This window comes from Marmota monax, unplaced genomic scaffold (assembly GCF_021218885.2).
Source record: "Marmota monax isolate L192 unplaced genomic scaffold, Marmota_monax_Labrador192_F-V1.1 WCK01_AAM20220418_F8-fsc00081, whole genome shotgun sequence".
NCBI classification, from domain to species: domain Eukaryota; kingdom Metazoa; phylum Chordata; class Mammalia; order Rodentia; family Sciuridae; genus Marmota; species Marmota monax.
In genome coordinates, this window is record NW_026695234.1 from 5316437 (window position 1) to 5335940 (window position 19504).

At 38.3% G+C, this 19504-nt stretch overlaps 1 long non-coding RNA gene across 1 annotated transcript; it reads right to left on the minus strand.

Moving 5' to 3' along the window:
- Window positions 1-411: 411 nt before the first annotated feature.
- Window positions 412-16237, minus strand: LOC124088861 (uncharacterized). Its single transcript, XR_006850485.2, has 5 exons — window positions 15937-16237; window positions 11443-11507; window positions 8489-8657; window positions 1488-1560; window positions 412-798 (listed from the first exon to the last, which is right to left on the minus strand). It is a non-coding gene; the product is annotated as an uncharacterized LOC124088861 (long non-coding RNA).
- Window positions 16238-19504: the final 3267 nt, after the last annotated feature.

Consider the following 19504-nt stretch of genomic DNA (forward strand, 5'->3'; position numbering starts at 1 on the left):
CTGCTGCAGACACACTACCTTACAACAGTCATTAGTTTAAGATGGATAGTTCAGGATAACATATTCTAAAGGATAGTGCCCAATCCTGGAAGGGTGTTATTGAGTTGATACCTTAGTTATGTCTTCAAAAGGCTATTCTACTGATCTATTGGGTTGGCAGCTTCAATGCAGCATGGCACCAGAGGATCCCATGTCATATGTCCACAGACACCTTGTTGTAAGTGGGTCCCCTGTTCTGTTTTGATGTATGCAAGATCCGGTAATGTTGGATCAGGCAGCATGTGAACTCTTGGATTGTAGAGCTAGCTGAGGCACTGCAGGCAAGAAAGTCAAACCCATACCCAGATTATGTCAAATGAATTGATGTGTCCCATCAAATGAATTGAGATTTTTCCAGGTTTTCTTTGGAAAGGATCCATTATAATCCACTTACCAAGAAGCGACTGGTTATTTTCCTCCAGGATGATGCCAAATCAGGGACTCAGCATTGGATACAGTTGTAACAGTGGCAGTAGCTAGGTCAGATTTGGCCAGCCCACAGTGCCATCCTCAGGCATAACCTCCACCACTGCCACCATGGTGACTACATTCTTATTCCCATGGTTCCAGTGTTGAGATGGCTCTGGACAGAGGCTAGTTGACATTAACTTGCCAAGTTATTTTCTTCTACTTCGTGTTGTAGGTATTTTCCATGATAGATGTTTTCTGGTGGATGCTAACATGTGACACAAAGACCTTCACACTTCATAATACGTCTCTGTCCCCAATCTTCTACAGTTATTTGCTCCAGGCTCCTGACTGATAAATTAAGTCATTTACCACAACCCATGAATCTATATATTCTAACATTAGGCTACTTCTCTTTCCAAATAAAGTGGATGACCAGGTGAGATGCTAGATACTCTGACCTTTGGGAGAAATTCCCCTTACTGCTGTCTTCAAGGCCATCCCTGGGTGGGGGCTGCGGGCCTATAGCATTCTGTTTTTGGCTTGCATTCACACACTGAGCTGATCTGTTGGCAAAGCTTGGGCTTTATTCTCTGTTGTCAGCTGGTGCAGCCCACCACAAGGCGGGGCCAAGGGTGAAGCAGTGGTGCAGCACAGGGGTCAGGACCAGCTACTCCAGTGCTACAGCTTCTACCCTCATTCATGCTTGATCTGAGTTGTATTCACTCCATCTTATCACTCCACCCATCTGACCTTATGACTTGATGGATCTGACAGTGCCCGGTTAATAACAGGCAGTTCTGGATTAATGATTAGTCGATGTCCCATAGTCACTCAGCTTCTACTAGTATATGGACCCTGCTAGGTCCTCTGGCAGGGGAGGACACTGTGGGATCACTACTATATTTTATACACATGCCATCATTTGAAGTGACCTATGGGGATCTGGCCTTTAGTTTTGTTGATGGGTCCTGGTGTAAGAATTGACTCAGTTCTGGACACTCAAAAGGAAATTGTGACTTCCCATTGGGGAAACTCACCTCAGCCATCTGTTTGTCCATTCTTGGATTCTTTTGGGAATGTCATTATACTAAAAAATTACTTGTTGTTTATCTGAAATTAAACATATATTTAACAATATTAAATACTCAAATATTTTATACAAATTAAATACATATATATGTTTATTTTTGTTTTTCTAGTCCTGGGATTGAATCTATGGCCTCAGGCATACTAGGCAAGTGCCCTACCACACACCACCATCCATGGCCTAAATTTTTATTTGCTAAATCTGACACACTGACTTTAGGATTACCATGGCCCATCAGCTATTTCCATAGATCCTTGTGAATCAGGCCTCCTGGCTGGCAGTTAGACAATTTGGCCATCTTTCTTTGGAAGTTAGTGCTGCCACCTGGCCTCTTCTCCTCGGGACCCTATCATTCCCATTGCAAACTAGGGAACTAGGCCTAGGAGAGCATCTGGCCTACAGAACATGGCCAGTGTTGAGCCTTTTAACAATACTAGTGCCCTCTCACTGGAATGCACTTGGCAAATTCCCTAGTTAACCCCCTGAGGGACAAAGTCAGATAGATGGTGGGTTTTCTGGTCTTATACAGAGGATTCATCCTAGCATGGTCTGTTCTCTGAGCCTCTTTAGTACTTGGTCCACAATTTGCTGTAGCAATTCTGACTCTCTGCTTCATTTAATATGAGCTACCACTTTAACCAAACTTCCCAAGAGCCTAACTAGCAGCTATTAGATCAGCCTCTCAGTCGCATACTGGTTCATAAAAGTGGCCCACAGTAATAAAGCCTCCTCTACCCAACTTTACATTCTTCCCAACTTGATCTGCATGCCACTCACAGGCAGAAGCTCCCAGTTCTTGCCACTACATGTCAGCCAGGTCTGGCAAGCTCTGGCACGTTAATCTCTCTCTTCTAACAGGTCTAGCACTTCCTCAGTAGAGTCATCTTGAGATTTAACTCTAGTGACTGATCTGATGGCCAAGAGGGGAGTGAGGGCAGATCATAAGGAGGGCTAATGGTGTCTTACAAATCAGCTACTTATATGAGGCCTCTGAATAAATGAGCTAATTCTGTAGGGCTAAAGGTTCAGGGGAATCAGGAGGATCAAGGATTTTCATCATATTTGACCAGTCTCAGAGTCCTTGTTCTTCCTTATTATGCCTCTGACTTTGGCATAAGCAACTTTTCTAGGCTGAGATTTGAATCTCTCCTCTGAAATTCTACTTTTACAATTAAGACCTGTGTGGGGCTGGATGTGGTGGCACATGGCTGTGATTCCAGCAGCTTGTGAGGCCGAGGCAGGAGGATCAAAAGTTTAAAGTCAATCTGAGCAACTTAGCAAGACCTTGTCTCAAAATGAAAAAAATAGAAAGGGCTGGGGTTTTGGCTCAGTGGTTAAGTACCTCTGGGTTCAATCCCTGGTCAAAACAAACCAACAACAAACCTGTATGGGGGCTCAGTCTGCCTTCTGACTGTAGAAGATGAGGTCTTCTTTACATGCTGCTGAGGAAGGAGGGCCTCAAGCTCTTAAGCAATTTAGTGATTAATTGATCTGAACCTGTTATTTCCTCCTCTTCCTCTCTTTCTTCAACCCCTTCTTCTTCTTCTCTTTCTTGTTCTCCTTTGGCATTTTCAGCCCTTTGCATTTCCATTTAAAGTTAGAAACAGCTTGTCACATTCCAATAATTAAAATAGTTGTCAAGATTTGGTTTTTGGAAATTGTATTCATATTACATTGAATCTGAAAATAGGTTTGGGGGAAATTGACATGTTCATAGTATTGTGTCCTCAGTTCCATGGTCATGGTACCTAGAACCTTCATTTATTTAGAAGTCTTTCATGTCTTTAATGTTTTATAGCTTTCTGTGTAGAGCTTTTAAATCCCTTTTGTTAGAATAAGGCCTAGGCATATTATGTTTTTGATGATATTATAAATGATATTTAAAATTTTTTCATATGCTATTTGATAAAAGTTGTATAGAAATAAATTGAAGTTCTGCATACTGCGAGTAAAGATTTCTGGTTATGGTCAGCCATGGGAAAACATTGCACCAATTTCCCAAGGCAAAAGTAAAGTAGTAGCTATGCTTACTCAAAAGATTGACATAGGTGAGGAATTTTTGTAGCTCAAGTTAGTTTTTGCAAATCTGCTGGCTTGCCTTGTTGGTCTGGGCAGCAGCTAGACGCACATTTGCTTAAGTTTCTGAGGGATCTTTTTCTTTGGCTCCTTCATATACTGGGCCAAAGTAACTGGTTCCACGGCAGGCCACCTATGGAATCGAGGCTGGAAGCTTGGAGACTGGATAAGGCTTATGTGAGTTCTGGTGAGAGCAAGAAAAAAATAGCCTCCAGAGATATCCTTGTGGGTTCCAGTTGTCCTTTCTCTTTCCCAGTTCATGTCCATCTTCTTGGTCACTTTCTCAGCACCAGTTGCAGAAGAAGCAGCCAAATAGACACTATTTTATCAGTTCCCAATTGTGTAAGGTCAAACCTCTAAAATAAATCCTTTATTCTATATCATCCCTATGGCTTTTCTTCTCTGATTGTTTTAATAAGCTTTTTGGCTGCTGTGACCAAAACAGCTGACTAGAAAATTTTAAAGAAAAAAAGTTTATTTTGGGGCTCATGGGTTCAAAGTTCTCAGTCCATAGATAGCTGCTCCATTGCTCTGAGCTCAAGGTGAGGCAGAACATCATGGCAGGAGAGTATGGCAGAGGGAAGCAGCTCAGAACATCACACCAGGAAGCAGAGACAGAGAGCTCCACTCAATAAGGACCAAATATATACCACAAAGGCATGTCCCCAGGCATCCACCTCCTCCAATCACACCCCCCACCTACAGTTACCATCCAGGGGATCAACGCACTGGTTAAGTTAAGGCTCTCATAACCCCATCATTTTGCCTCTAAACCTTCTTGCATTGTCTGACACATGAGCTTTTGGGGGATACCTCATATCCAAACCACAACAATGATCAAATCTCTCTCTAATATGTTGACCTTAAATATAGCAACTTTGCTAAATTCATCTACTAATTCTCATAGTTTACCTCTAAATGATGTTGGATTTCCTATATACAGAATCATGTCATCTGAGAAACTTTCCAGTCTATTTTTTTTTCTTGCCTATACCACATGTTGAATAAAATGATTAGGGTAGGAATTCTTGTCGCATTTCAGATCTTATTTCATCATTAGATATGACGTTTGATGTAAGTTTTTCCCTCTTCTTTTTGTAGAAATATCTTTAGGATATTGAGAAAGTCACTTCTAGGGATGAGAATGTGGCTCAGTGACAGAGTACTTGCCTAGCATGCACAAGTTCCTGGATTTGATCCCTAGTGTGCATACACACACGTTCCATTCTCTTTCTGGTTTGCAAAGAGTTTAATCACATACAGTTGTCAACTTTATTACATGCCATTTTGCTATAAAGTAATCAATGATATTTCTACTTTATTCTATGAATTGATAAAGTATATTGCTTGATTTTCTAATGTTAAACTAACCTTGTATTCCTGGAATAAATCCTATAAATAAATTCTATGCACTACTATGTTTTGTTTTTAATATTTCTTTTAACATTTTTCATGTACATTCATGTGTGATACTAGCCTGTAATTTTCCTTTTCTTGAATATCCTTGTTTAGTTTTTTTTTTTTTCCTGTTGACCTTGAATTATTTAGATGTCTAACAACACAACACCTCCCCCATATATATTCACTCTAAGCAGATAGAAATTGGGCTAAAAATCTCACTCTAATCACCTACTATAACTCATTAAATTACATAGAAACTAAAAGAATTTAGGACAAAAAGTAGTATCAGAAACCCTGAATTAGGAGCACCCTTAGTTTAAGTGCTAGCTCTAGCACTTATAAGCCATATATTCTTGTCAAAATTAGCCTAAGACTTCAGTCTCCTCATTTATAAAATGGGATTAATAAAAACTTTATAAAGTTCTTGTCAGGCTAAATATAATAATGTCATGATACTATGATGATCTGTATCATCATTATACTATGATAGCTTTCTCAATTAATATTACTTGATATCATGACAATGATTACTACTATAAACAATTATTGACTCTTTGGGTTCAAATGGATCTTATAGGTCATTGAGACTAATTTCAATGAAGTTCCAAGAATCAAATTATTTTGGTCATCCAGATTCATCTTGAATAATTCCCATGAGCAAATGATTACTAAATTACAAAGTAGACTATTCCATTCTCCACAACTTCATATATTTGAAAATAAGTCAAGGGTACAAATCCCCTTCCCTACTTCTGTCAGAGTAAATAGAATCACATTAAATCATAGTAAATAGAATCACATTAAGTCCTAAGATTTCCCTTTAAATCTTTGAAAGTAGAACCATCCATTTGACTCTCTTCTCCCTCCTCTCCTTACACAATGCAAGTCTTCCAATTCCAAGTGAATCATGCCCATTGCTCAATGAGAGTGTCACTCTTCTAGGTCTCTTTCATCTGCATAGTTTGTTGATCTTCTTTTTTTTTTTTTTAAATTTTTTATTGTTGGCTGTTCAAAACATTACATAGTTCTTGATATATCATATTTCACAATTTGATTCAAGTGGGTTATGAGCTCCCATTTTTACCCCATATACAGATTGCAGAATCACATCAGTTACACATCCATTGATTTACATATTGCCATACTAGTGTCTGTTGTATTCTGCTGCCTTTCCTATCCTCTACTATCCCCCCTCCCCTCCCCTCCCCTCCCCTCCCCTCCCCTCCCCTCTTCTCTCTCTGCTCCCTCTACTGACATTCGTTTGTCCCCCTTATATTATTTTTCCCCTTCCCCTCACTTCCTCTTGTATGTACTTTTGTATAACTCTGAGGGTCTCCTTCCATTTCCATGCATTTTCCCTTCTCTCTCCCTTTCCCTCCCACCTCTCATCCCTGTTTAATGTTAATCTTCTTCTCATGCTCTTCGACCCTACTCTGTTCTTAGTTACTCTCCTTATATCAAAGAAGACATTTGGCATTTGTTTTTTAGGGATTGGCTAGCTTCACTTAGCATAATCTGCTCTAATGCCATCCATTTCCCTGTAAATTCTATGATTTTGTCATTTTTTAATGCAGAGTAATACTCCATTGTGTATAAATGCCACATTTTTTTTATCCATTCATCCATTGAAGGGCATCTAGGTTGGTTCCACAGTCTAGCTAATATCCTTGTTTAGTTTTGGTATCAAGTTTGCACTAGATTCATAAAATTACTGGGGAAATGCTCTTTCTTAAAGTATGGAAAGGTTTTATGAGGTTGTTGCTTGCACTAATTAATTGAATTACTGGAGAGGATATGTGGGCCCTTGGATTTCTCCATGTGAAGACCACTTCCTAATACGGACTGTCCCTGACTTATTATAGTTATGATTTTTTGAATTTAGGATAATATGAAAGCAATACATATTCAGTAGCAACCATATTCAAATTACAAACAATTTTGTTTTGTACTGGGGATTGAACCCAGGTGGGCTTTACTACTGAGCTAAGTCTCCAGCCCTTCTTTTTTTATTTTGAGACAAGGTCTCCATAAGTTGTTAGGGCGTTGCTAAATTGCTGAGGCTGGCTTTGAATTTGTAATCATCCTACCTCAGCCTCCAAGTCCCTGGGATTACAACCACATTCCAGGGCACTTGGTTCAAATGTAAAATTTTGATCTCTTCCTGAGCCAGTGAAATGAGTACCAGACCCACTGACAACTGCACAGTGCACTGTGTTCCTGGTGGTTTTTGGATAGTGTGATATTCAACAGTTTATCATAAAACAGGCTTTATGTAGAAATTTTGTCCAATTTCAGGCTAACGCAAATCTTCTGAGCATGTTTAAGGCAGGCTAGGCTCACCCTGGTGCTTGGCGGGTTAGGTATTTTAAATGTATTTTTGACTAGAGATATTTCAATTCAAAATGGGGTTGTCAGGACATACATTAAAGAACATCTGTATATGCATTTGGACTGTTCTGAGTATATTCTGTGAATTTTTAATTTTAATTTAATTTTATTTTGGTGCCAGGACAGTTTACCACTGAACTATATCTCAAGTCCTTTTTCTTTTTTCTTTTGAGATGGGGTCTTTCTACGTCGTTGAGGGTCTCACTCAATTATTGAGGCTGGCCTCAAACTTGAGACCCCCCTGAATCACTGGGATTAGACAAATGTAACATTCCATGAATTTTAGAATGCTTGTTTTACTTGTTCATTTAAAATATATTCTCATTTCCACTGATTTGTTATTGACCCTTGGGATATTTCAAAGTGTATTGCTGAAATTAGCATAAGAATGGAATTTAATAGAGCTGAATAACTCAGCAATTTTGCAAGGCCCCAAATAGGTCCTAACACATATAACCAATTGATTTTCAATGAAGGTGCTAGGATAGTACAATGGGGGAAAAGATAGTCTTTTCAACACATAGTCTTGGAAAAACTAGATAGATATTGTAAGGAAAAAATATGAACTTCAACCCTTATCTCAAATCATGTATAAAAATTCACCTGAGGGCTGAGGTTGTGGCTCAGTGGTAGAGCGCTTGCCTAGCATGTGTGAGGCACTGGGTTCAATTTACAGCACTGCATATTAATAAATAATAAAATAAAGGTCCATCAACCACTAAAAAATATTTTTAAAAAAATTAACTTGAGATGAGCCAGATCTAAATGTAAAAGCTTAAACTATGAAACTTTGAGAAGAAAAGAAATGATGACATCATTATGACTTTGGAGTAGGCAAAGATATCTTAGGACACAAAGATAGGAATCATAAAAGGAAAAAAAGAGAATAAATTAGACTTTGCCAGAATTAAAAAAAAAACTTTTGCTTTTTGAAAGATTTAAGACAATGAAAAGGTAAGCCTCAGACTGAGAAAAGATTCACAATTCATATATCTGACAAAAACTTGTATCCTAAATATATAAAAAGTCTTACCACTTAATAATAAGACAAATAACCCAATTAAAAATTGGGCAAAGGACCCATACCTGAAATCCCAACAACTCAGAAGTCTGAAGCAAGAAGATGGCATGTTCAAGACCATCCTGGACAACCTAGCAAGACCGTCTCAAAATAAAAATAAAAAGGGCTGGGGATGAAGTTCAGTGGTAGAGCAGGTGTCTAGCATGTGCGAGGACCTGGGTTCAATCCCTGGTACTGAAAAAGACAAAGAAAATTGGACAAAGGATATAAATAGACATTTCACAAAGGAAGACACATAAATAGTCAACAAGCATATGAGAATATTTTCAATATCATTATATTAAGGGAAATGCAAATTCAAATTACAATGAGATACCACTATTTATCCACTTGAATGCCTAAAATTTAGGATGACTGACAACAGTAAGTGTTGGAGAGGGTGTGGAGTGACTGGAACTCTGGTACGTTGCTGGTGGGAGTGTGCAATGCTACTCGATGCAACAATGGGAAAACTGTGTCAGTTCTTACACAGCGAATATGCTTTATTTTGACAGAGCAGCAATTGTATACCTTTGCATTTACCCAAGAGAAATAAAAATGTGTATCCAGAAAAAGATCCACACATTATTGTTCATGGCTGCTTTTATTATAATGGCCCAAACCTGAAAATAACCCAACAACAGATGAATAAATAAACAAATCACAGCATGTTCACATAATAGAATATGCTAAGCAATGAAAAGGAGCAAAACTTTGATATGTGCAACAACATGGGCAAATCTCCAAACCTTATTTTTAGGCAAAAGAAGCCAGATGCAAGAGCATGTGCTATGTAATTCCATTTATATGGAATCCTAGAATGGCAAAATTTAATGTATAGCTCTAGAAAGGAGATTATGTATGGCCTGAGGTGGAAGATTGATTGCAAAGAGCCTGAAGGGAATTTTAGGGGTAATAGAAATGTTATGTAATTTAATTGGGGTGGTGGTTATTACATGAGTGTATGCATTTGTGAAAACTCCTGTGAACTGTATGGTTGAAATGGGTCCATTTTATTGTATGTAGATCATGCTTTAAAAAAGAAATTCAGCCAAGTGCGGTGGCTCATGCCTGTAATCCCAGTGACTTGGGACGTTGAGACAGGAGGATCGTGAGTTCAAAGCCAGCCTCAGCAACTTAGTGAGGCCCTGAGCAATTCAGCAGGACCCTGTCTCTAATAAAATAAAACAAAATGGCTGGGGATGTAACCAAAAAAAAAAAAAGAAAGAAAGAAAAGGAAAAAAGAAATGCACACATACATACCACACAGTAAAATGACTATACAGCAGGGTTAGAGTAAAAGAAAATAGATTGAACAAAGAGAAGAGGAGCAGGATTGGTTTTTGGTTTTTGGGTTTTCTAAGCCTTCAGCAAACTGATTTTTAAAAAGCCATAAACATGTATATGTGTGTGTGTATTTCCTTTTTTTTTTTTTGTATCAGGGATTGAACCCAGGGGCGCTTAACCACTGAGCCACATCCCCAGCCCTTTTTATTTTTCATTTTGAGGCAGGATCTTGCTAATGCTTAGGGCCTCCCTAAGTTGTTGAGACTGGCTTTGAACTTGCAATTCTCCTGGCTTCAGCCTCCTCAGCTAAGTGAATAGCTGAGATTCTCACCTGGGAATCATTACAGGCATGTGCCACTGTGTCTGGCCTTATATTTCTTTACTAAAGATATTGACATAATGAGAGGCAAGAAAGGAGGCAGAGTCAGAATGCAGATAACTCTTTTGAGAAGTTTTGCAATGAAGGAGAGCAGAAAGTGGGGCTTTGGTTTGTTTGGAAGTGATGTGATTTCATGGGAATTATTTTTAAAATAATACATAAAACTAAGCATGAATCCATTATGTATCTCTTATATAATTATAAAACCAAAAGGAATTTACAAGTTAAATTTAAGTAAAATTTCATGATCAATTCAATTTAACAATGTAACATAGAGTTTCTCAGTAGAATTTTTGCCATATAAATTATGAGTGCATAATTTATAGAAAAATCTATAGCAAAATGCTTACAAAGATGCCCCATGAATATAAATAGAGCAATTCAAATTTTCTTCCTATATTTTTCTACATATTTGAAATTTTTCTATAATGAATATGTATAACATATAACCAGCTAAAGACAAGTGTTTTCAAAGAAAAGGATAATTGATACTAATTTTCAAATAGGTATGCATCTAATTTGTATGTATTTTTAATATCAGCATGCAGACATACTCATCTTACTTTCCTTATCTTTCATAGTTCTGTACCCAGGTCTCTTCTTAATTTGGGGTCATTTCCTCTCCAGCACCAAATAGTTCCCAGTTATTTGGGATAGCACAGCCTGGAATAATAAGTGGCTATCCAAAAGGGGCATTTGACTTCTCCACTCAATTGTCCCTTTCTATAACAACTATCTAATAAGGTATCTTTTAATGTTTTGAAAGGAAATCATAGAAAATAAAATCGACCTATACTCATAGTTTCTACTCTGGTCCAGATGATGCACTAAATAGAGAAAAATATAAAGAAAAGAGGACATAACAAAATAAATCCTTTGGCAAGACTACCTTAGAAGACAATAAGAGGGTCAGGTGCTCATCTGTGTATGTGTAATCAATGTGAATGCTCCACTTCAAATAAATGCACAATGCTGGGTTAGGCTGTCGACCTAAATACCACAGGGGGTCTAGAGATGTAATTTTCCAAAATGATCAACAACTATTGATGAAGTTCTGAACGAATCAGTCTTCCTTCAAATTGTATGGGAGTTGCATTCCTGGAAAATAGAATGTATATTAAAACCATCTATGAGCTCCATGCATGTCATGTCCCATGGACTATTTGAATGTCATGTAGAAGAATTCTGTTTTGTTGAACTGCTCTAGTGCATTGCAAAATGCCAACATTTCTAGCCTCTGGCTGCTTTAGCATCCCACGCAAATAATCCCTCACATTTCCAAAACACATTTTAGTGAATAGCTGAGATTCTCACCTGGGAATCATTACTCTCAAGCCTTCCTCCTTCCTGGTTCACTGGACCCAGCCTCCAGTTTCTTCCTAAAATGAACAGAAGGATGAAGCAACTGACAGGGAAATCAGACACGTGTATTTTTTTTTTTTTTACTGAGGATTTAACCCAGGGGCACTTAACCACTGAGCCACATCCTAGCCCTTTTTTTGTTTCATTTTGAGACAGGGTCTCCCCAAGTTGCTTAGGGCCTTGCCAAGTTACTAAGGCTGGCTTTGAACTTTAGATCCTTCTGCTTCTGCCTCCCGAGTAGCTGGGATTATAGGTGTGTACCACCATCTCAGTTAGGCATATGTATTCTTTTTAAAAATTTGTTCTAATTAGTTAATACATGAAAGCAGAATGAATTTCGGTTCATTGTATGCCAATGGAGCACAGCTTTTCATTTCTCTGGTAGTATATGATGTAGAGTTGCACCATATGTGCAGTCATACATGTACCTAGGGTAATGATGTCTGTCTCATTCCACCATCTTTCCTCCCCTCCCCTCCTCTCCCTCTGCTTTGTCCAATCAAAGTTCCTCCATTCTTCCCAGCCTCCCCACCCCCATTATGTATCAGTATCCACTTATCAGGGAAAACATTCAGCCTTTGCTTTTTGGGATTGGCTTACTTCACTTAGCATGATATTCTCCAACTCCACCCATTTACCTGCAAATGCCATAATCTTACTCTCTTTTAAGGCTAATATTCCATTATGTATATATACCATGGTTTCTTTATCCATTCATCTATTGAAGGGCATCTAGGTTGGTTGCACAGTTTAGCTATTGAATTGAGCTGCTATAAACATTGATTGACTGTGTCCCTTCAGTATGCTGTTTTTAAGTCCTTTGGGTATAGACTGAGGAGTGGGATAGCTGGATCAAATGGTGGTTCCATTTCAAGTTTTTTAAAGGAATCTCCATATTGTTTTCCATAGTGGTTGCACCAATTTGCAGTCCCACCAGCAATGTATGAGTGTATGAGTGTACCTTTTCCCCCACATCCTCTAGACACATGTATTCTTGTTGTGGTGCTGTGGGATGTAGGAGAATTCAGTAGATGAGCAAGTTTTTCTTCCTAGAAGTAGCTGGTAAATGAAGTAGGAATGAAAGAATAGCAGCATTCTGCAACATCTGATGAATGAGTGGTCTAGGCACTGAGCATCAAAGGTTGCTAACATCACAAAGAACACATCGGTATGTACAAAAACATCACACTAACCTCCCCCCACCACCCCCGTAGGAAAAACGCAACACCATCTGAGGTAGTCATGCTTTGGAAAAGCTAGAATGTGACTGGGCCTCAGTCTAGTTTACATCAGTGGTTCTCAAGGTGTGGTCAGTGTCACATAGAAACTTGTTAGAAATGCAAATTTTAGGGATTCACCTCAGACAAGAATCAGAAACTCTGAGGGTGGGGCCCTACAACCTGTCCTAGCAAACATAAGGTGATTCTAACACTCACTAATGATTGAGAACCGTTCAGTGCCAATACACTGCCAATTTATAGAAAATATGGAGGAACATAGGACAATTGGATAAAACAAACCAACCAACATACTTAAGATATTCTATCAGACAATGTTTCTTTAAATAAATATAAATTGCAAGAAAATAAAAGAGATGAAGGGAGAACTCATAAACTAAAGATAGAAGAAATATATCAACCTAATGCACATTTTAGACCTTATTTAGATCCTAATTCAAATGAGTAGGTTAAAAATATTTTATAACATTTATGAGTATTCTTAGGTTTTGCATCTACAGATTTAACCAACTGCTGATTGAAAATATTTAATTGAAAAATTGCATCTGTACTAAACTTGTACAGACTTTTTTCTTGTTATTATTCCCTAAGCAATACAACTACTTACATAACATTTACATTGTATTATGTATTATAAATAATCTAGAGATGATTTAAAGAATATAAGAGGATGTGTATGCAAATATTTTGCCATTTTATATAAGGAATTTGAGCACCCATGAATTTTGGTCTTGGAAGTAATCTCCGACAGATACTGAGGACTATAATTGGTAATTTTGGCACTAATTTGGTTTAGTAAATGCTAAATCTTTTTTTTTTTTTGTACTAGCAATTACAGGAGCACTTTGCCACTGATCTATATCCACAGCCCTTTTTATGTTTTATTTTGAGACAGGGTCTCACTGAGTTGTTTAGGGCCTTGCTAAGTTGCTAAGGAGGGCCTTGCTAAGTTGCTAAGGCTGGCCTTGAACTTGGAATCCTCTTGCCTCAGCCTCCCAAGCTTCTGGGATTACAGGTTTGCACCACCACACCTGGCCCAAAGTTTATCTTTTAACAGAAGTTATATTTATGGGCAAAATGATATGACATCCTCAATTTGTTTAAAAATAATGCTGGACAGGTGGATAAAGTTATAAATGGAAATTAGGGGTTGATGGTAATTAGGAGTAGGTGATAGGCACATGGGTTTTATTATACTATTTTGTCTATTTTTGTGTTTGTTTGGAATTTCTCCATTTACTACATGTATGCTAAAATATTTTTTGCTTTGATTCTGTGGGGCCCACATTAAACCCTCGTTTTTCTATTTATTTTCTAGCCAAAGTGAGCTGAGTTGGTTGGGTCAATTGCTTCATCTTTGTCATTCTCATTTTCTTCATCTGTAAAATAAAGTAGTAAGAATTAAGTGATGTCATGTATTCCACTTCTTTGCAGATGGAAAAGTCCTGGACTCACAGTCCAGACTGTGAGTCCTTTATAGTCAAACATGACATCTTCTGATGTCTTTTCAACACATGAAAAACAGCCTCAGTTTTCTTATTCAATTAAAACAGTATTTGTCAAATAAATGAATGAATGAGCATGTCCCAAATTCTAGGTTTTATACCCCAACACAGCACCATTCTTGATTGATTCAATGATTAAAACTTAAAGTGAATGAATCAAAGTAGGAGACACATTCTGAAAATTATTATTTAAAATATATGGTATACATTATAAATAGTGTATATTACAGATTCTCTTTGCTCCCCTTCCTTAGTGGCTTCTCCTAGGCTGAAAGCAGTGGAAAATGAGAAGGTCTTGTTCCGTAGAGGTATCTCAGTCCTAAAGACAATCTTGCATGCAAAAATAAATCAAGTGAAAACTGGATTGTTTTTGTATTTATCCTTGTAGCTCTTCTAGATTCCACCAGAGGGCGCTTTATGCTGCTAGTGTCGCTGAGATGTGGGGTACACAGGAGAGGGTTTCTTGAGGGCAGGGACTCGTTTAGCAAAGGTGTTGGGAAAGTCTGCTGTGAGCATAGCAGTGTTAGGTGTTGGAGGTACACAGAGGAAAAGGACATGGGTCCTGCCCTTAAGGGACTCAGCCTAGAGTGGGGCAAACATGTAAACAATAATGACAGTGTTGCAGCAAGGACTATAATAAAATGTGGCCCTGTGCTAAGGGAACCATTAACTCTGGCTCCAGGGGTCAGGGAATATTTCTCTGAATGGAAGCTCAGCTTTGAAAGACAAATGAAGGTTACCAAATGGACAGAGTAGACAGAACAATATGTACAAATACGTGGAGGTAACCATAAGCAAGTAATTAATTTGGCATGATTAAAAAAAAATATATATATATATATAAAGTTTCAAGAGTCTGGAAAATAGGGGAAGAAGAGCTGAATAGTGGGCAGCAGCCAGATCATAAAAGGCTTTAATCCTCCAAAAGAAAAGTGCCAATTAATGTATACCTCTAACTGGATAACTGTGTGGGGGATTATTCTCTAATCTTAGTTATGCACAAAATAAGTTTTAGGGCATTTATTTTTTAAATAATCCTTCAGAACCATTAATATACTTCACAAGGTCACCATTCTTAAGATTTTATAATAAGTGCCCAGTTTGGTCATTTTTTTTTTTTTGCTTGCTTTGGATTTGATCTGACTTCAATGTGTCACAAAATCAAGCCCACTTTCAAAGCATGAAGATTTGCCATCATGAAGGATTTTTAAAAAAAATCAAGCTTCTAGGGCATTTTCAAAAGAGTCATTCTAGCAATGTTCGAAATAGTGTCAGCATCATTAGAATAAAAGCTTGTTCCTAAGGTGACAAAGTAACTCCCCCCCCCCACTTAACTTTAAAACTCCCTCTTTCCTTTTCTTTAAAGTTTTTATTTTTAATTTTTTTAGTTGTAGTTGGGCACAATACCTTTATTTCACTTATTTATTTTTATGTGGTGCTGAGGATCGTACTCAGGGTCTCGCAAGGTGAGTGCTCTACCGCTGAGCCACAACCCTAGCCCCCCCCTCCTCCCGCGCTTTCCTTTGTGCTAGTACTGTAACAGGTAGTTCAGCAGATGCTGACATTCCGAGGACATGTACCCCTGGAACAAGTGGAAGAACTGGGCGCTGATGCTGAGACGGTTCCTGATTCTCTCTTTCCGAAGCTGGGCTGGACCCCCACGGAGCCTGCCCGAGGGCTTTCCCTCTTTCACACTGACTCACCTAAGAGGACTCACACCTCCTTCGCTGGGACAGCCAGATGGCTCCCTTTCCACCTCATAGCACTTCGGAGCGACGAGTCCAACCTGCTTGTTGCCCCGAAGGCAAGGGCCTCCGAGGGAAAAGGTGGGGAGGGCAGCGAGGCTGGGACGCTGTGGCTCAACACCTGGCTGCTTTGCAGCATTCAACAGATCCACCAGGAAGCTCAGTGCTCACTGTGCCCTCTGAGGATTTGAGTGTAGCTGGATTTCAAAGGTGATAGGAGTTTCTTGTTTATTAAGCTGTTTTTGTGTGTTTCTTTTGTTTTTTCCTTTCCTCCAGTTCTGGGGATTGAACCTAGGGGCGCTCTACACCGAGTTACATCCCCAGCACCCCCGCTCCCACCTTTTTAAAGACAAGGTCTCGCTAAGTTACCGTGGCTGAATTTCAACTTGAATCTTCCTGGCTCAGTCTCCCGAATTGCTACTGTGAAGCTTTTTAAATCAGAACAATAGATTCTTAAAAATGTAAAGGGCTGGCAGGGTCCTTAGAAGTCACTAGGTTCTATCCCATCATTCTATAAATATGGAAATGAGAACCTAAATATTTAAAATAGGGTGATATTTCATCCTGATGTTCAGGGACAGTCCTGGTTTATGCTTTTTTTCTTTTTCTTTTTTTCCCCAAAGTAAAAATGCTATTTTTTCATATTCAAAATGCCCCCATTTGGACAATAAATTATAATGGTCATATACACCCTACCATAAGAAAAAAAAAGTGTATGGCTGAGTGTGGTGGCCCCATGCCTGCAATCCCAGCAATTTGGAGAGGATGAGACAGGAAGATCAAAAATTTAAAGCCAGCTTCAGCAAGTTAGCAAGGCCCTAAACAACTTAGTGAGATCCTGTCTCAAAATAAAAAGGGCTGCAGATGTGACTCAGTGATAAAGTACCCCTGGGTTAAATCCTTTGTAACAAACAAACAAAAAATCTATGAGAAAGAAATATTAGAGGAAAGAAACAGCATGAAAAAAATACATTGAGAAATGAATTTAGCACATCAGACTTTTCCAATGATTTTATTGCTAAATTCCATTGTCTTTCATAGGTTATTGCTAGGGAAAGTCATAAATTTAAAAATCCTGGTTAATTTGGGGTTTCCTATTACAAATACTATGGTTAAATTCCATTGGCTGTTATGAACAAATCACTACAAACTATTTTTGTAAAAACATTAAAGAATAAAGGAGGTGGAAACCAAAATGGGAGTGGCTTTTTGGTGAAACAACCTGAGTTTGACTTTGTCAAGAAGAAAGCATTTTTAGGCAAAACTTCCACTTCCACTGTTATAAAACTGCTCCCTTCTGCTGAGCTGAGCTGCTTCCTCCCTCACACAAGTTCACTGAATACCTTCAGGGTGTCAAGTATTGTGTGGAGCCAGGGAGACAAGGACGCCTCTTTTCAAGAAGCCAGTGAACTTCTAATGACTAACTGTTTCTGCAAACTCTTATAAATGTTTTATAAGAATGTCACATCTGTCTCATCGTTTGGAATTCTCTTTGTTCCTGTGTACTTTCATTAAAATAAAAAGTTATGACTGTAGAGATGGCATCGTTTCTTTTTTTCTAGTCAGGTTTTTATTTGTATACCTCAGAAAAGTACACAATCAAAAGTGTTCAGCCTGATGCACTTTCACAAAGTGAACACACACATGTGACATGAACTGATATCAAGAAACAGCAGGTCCATAGGAATTAAACCAGAGACCCTGCACCTGAAAAAGTAGGCTCAAATCTCAGTCATGTCAGACTAGGCCCTGACTTCCTTAATAAGTCTCCTCTTAGTGCAAGAATTAAAACCAATAATCAGGGGCTGGGGATGTGGCTCAAGCGGTAGCGTGCTCTCCTGGCATGCGTGCAGCCCGGGTTCGAGTCTCAGCACCACATACAAACAAAGATGTTGTGTCGCCGAAAACTAAAAAATAAATACTAAAAAATTCTCTCTCTCACCCTCTCTTTTAAAAAAAAAAACAAAAACCAATAATCAATAAATGGGATGGATCCAAACTCAAAAGCTTCTTTTCAGGAAAAGAAACAATCAGTGAGGTGAATAGAAAGCGTACATCTTGAGAGCAAATTTTTACCACACACACATCAAATAGAACACTAATCTCTAGGATATATAAAGAACTCAAAAATCTTAACACCAAAAAACAAATAATGCAATCAATAAATGGGCCAAGGAACAGACACTTCTCAGAAGATGATATACAATCAATCAAAAAAAATATGAGAAAAAACGTTCAACATCTTTACCAATTAGAGAAATGCAAATCAAAACTACTCTAAGATTTCATCTCACTCCAGAGTGGCAGCTATCAAGAATACAAACAACAATAAGTGTTGGTGAGGATGTGGGGACATTACATTGATGGTGGGACTGCAAATTGGTGCAACCAATCTGGAAAGCAGTATGGAGATTCCTTGAAAAACTGGGAATGGAACCACCATTTGACCCAGTTATCCTACTCCTCTATTGATAGCCAAAGGACTTAAAAACAGCATACTGAAGGGACACAGCCACATTAATATTTATAGCAGCACAATTAACAATAACTAAATTGTGGATCTGACCTAGATGCCCTTCAGTAGATGAATGGATAAAGAAAATGTGGTACATATACACAACGGAATATTATTCAGCATTAAAAGAGAATAAAATCATGGCATTTGCAGGTAAATGGATGGAGTTGGAGAATAGAATGCTAAGTAAGCCAATCCCAAAAAACCAAATGCTGAATGTCTTCTCTGATATAAGGATGCTGATTCATAATGGGGAATGGGTGGGGGGGCATGGGAGGAATAGACAAAATTTAAATAGGGCAAAGGGGAGAGAGGGAAAGGGAGGCGACATGGGGGTAGGAAAGATGGTGGAATGAGATGGACATCATTATCCTAAGCACACGTATGAAAACATGAATGGTGTGACTCTACTTTGTGTACAACCAGAGACATGAAAAATTGTGATCTATTTGTGTAATATGAATTGAATTGCATTTTGCTGTCATATATAATTAATTAGAATAAATAAAATAAAATATATTAAATAAAAGAAATAGCAGGTCCAGAACCCCAGAAGGCACCCAGGTACCCCTCTTCAGTTACTGTGCTCACACCAAGGATGACCACTATCTTACCTTTTTTGATTAGAAATTAGTTTAGCTTATGTTGAAGTCAATATAAATGACATCACATAATGAATATTCACAGGGTTTTAGAAACATGTGAATTCATTGCCAGTATTTACAGAGTGGGATTTCTCACATAAAAATCCAGATTTTCTGTTTCTTTTTTAAAAAGATGTGACAGGATCCTTCTGGTGATGAAAATGTTCTGTATCTTGACTAAATCAATGTCAACATTCTTGTTTGATATTGCACTAGAGTTTTATGAGATGTTATCATTGGGGGGGAAATGGGTAAAGGGCACAGGGAATATCTGAATTAATTAATTTCTTCCTTTCTCTCTAGTTGTTCTCCTCCTCCTCCTCCTCCTCCTCCTCCTCCTCCTCCTCCTCCTTCTTTTCAGGTGCTG